Source organism: Brassica oleracea, chromosome C7 (assembly GCF_000695525.1).
Source record: "Brassica oleracea var. oleracea cultivar TO1000 chromosome C7, BOL, whole genome shotgun sequence".
Taxonomy (NCBI): domain Eukaryota; kingdom Viridiplantae; phylum Streptophyta; class Magnoliopsida; order Brassicales; family Brassicaceae; genus Brassica; species Brassica oleracea.
In genome coordinates, this window is record NC_027754.1 from 28881253 (window position 1) to 28883160 (window position 1908).

Genomic DNA, 1908 nt, shown 5'->3' on the forward strand with positions numbered 1-1908 from the left:
AACAATATCTTTCGTATAGTTTGACTTATGCATAAATATTCGTTTTCAGAAATGTTCAGTTTGGAGTTCAAGACATAAAAAATTGTCTTTCCAAGATCTTTCATTTCAATTATTTTTTTCATATGAGTATGTGCATTAATCAATCTCAAATTTCCAGTTATGTTTAGTCATCTAAATATTCATCAATGACACCGAACCAAATGACAATTTATTAATAAAAACACATGAAAATATCTCAATATTCACATATCTCATGAGGCCGAAAAGGAACTTTAACAGTATCGAGATATTTATTGACCCTTGGAGTACTCTAAGGAATGATTTATCCATATAAAAGTGTTACGGTATCTTTTTGTATAGTTTGATTTATGCACAAATATTCTTTTTTCAGAAATATTCAGTTTGGAGTTCAAGACAAAAACATTTGTCTTTCCAAGATCTTTCATTTCGACTCTTTTTATGTGCATAATTAATCTCAAAGTTTCAGTTATGTTTAGTCATCTAAATATTCATCAATGACATAGAACCAAATAACAATTTATTAATAAAAACACAAGAATATATCTCATTATCCACACATCTCATAAGGCCGAAAAGAATCTTTAACAGTATCAAGATATTTATTTACCATTGGAGTACTCGAATGAGTCGCTTTATCCATATAAAAGTGATATGGTATCTTTTCGTATAGTTTGATTTATGCACAAATGTTCTTTTGCAGAAATATTCAGTTTGGAGTTCAAGATTAAAAAAAAAAATCGTCTTAGGATCTTTCATTTCAACTATTTTTTCATATGAGTATGTGCATAATCAGTCTCAAAGTTCCAGTTATGTTTAGTCATCTAAATATTCATCAATGACACAGAACCAAATGACAATGTTCCAGTTATGTTTAGTCATCTAGATATTCATCAATGACACATAACCAAATGACAATTTATTAATAAAAACACATGAACATATCTCGTTATCCACATATCTCTTTCTTAATAGATATTCACTTAAGCGATTGTACCACATGCTTTCAGATTGTTCTAATCCAAAAAGTGATCACGGTAATTTGACCGAAAAATATCTTTAAATTCTATTCTCAATGCTTCTAACATTTTAATCCTTCAGAGATTTCAATACATATACCATTATCAAATGATCCATATAAATATGATGTCACAACATATATGAAACACATTTCAAGATTTTTAGGTGCCGCTACGCTCATCAAAAATCTGAAATGTAATTACATCCATTATCAAGCATACTTTTCTTCAAAGTCAATTCCCGGCCTCTAAGAAAAGCATTGGACAACAAGTCGGGCTTTATATCCCGTTACCTCGTTTTTATCATTTACATTTCTCATAAACATCCATTTGTACTGATATCTTGCATATTTACATGTTTTTAGCCTTCATATCTTGTACATTTTGATCATATAGATTAGGAATTAAGCATCTTTAGAGTCCATATTGCATGCATTGTCCTTATTAGGTGTTGGAGAGTGCTATGGAGTGATTGGAGATGTTTGGGAGCATTGTGATTCAAAAAAGAAGTAGAAAAGGATCATTGGGCGAGTAGAGGAGCTGGAGCGACCTACTGGAGCGAGGTCATGCACCCGCTCTGGATGAGTGAAGTGTAGAGCGACCCACTGGAGCGAGGTATGACACCCGCTCTGTACCAGAGCGACCTCTCGCACCGGGGTAGTGCACCCGCTCCGAGCTCAACATGTCGTCGACAACTTTCCAGATGTGGAGCGACGTCTCGCAGCGGGGTGACTAACCCGCTCCATATGTGGAGCGACCTGGTGCAGCGAGGTCATGACCCCGCGCGCGATTTGAAGAAGTGGAGGTGATCTTTGGAGCGACCTACGTGAGCTACGTCACGACCCCGCTCCGAGCATTCTTTATCTTAGTC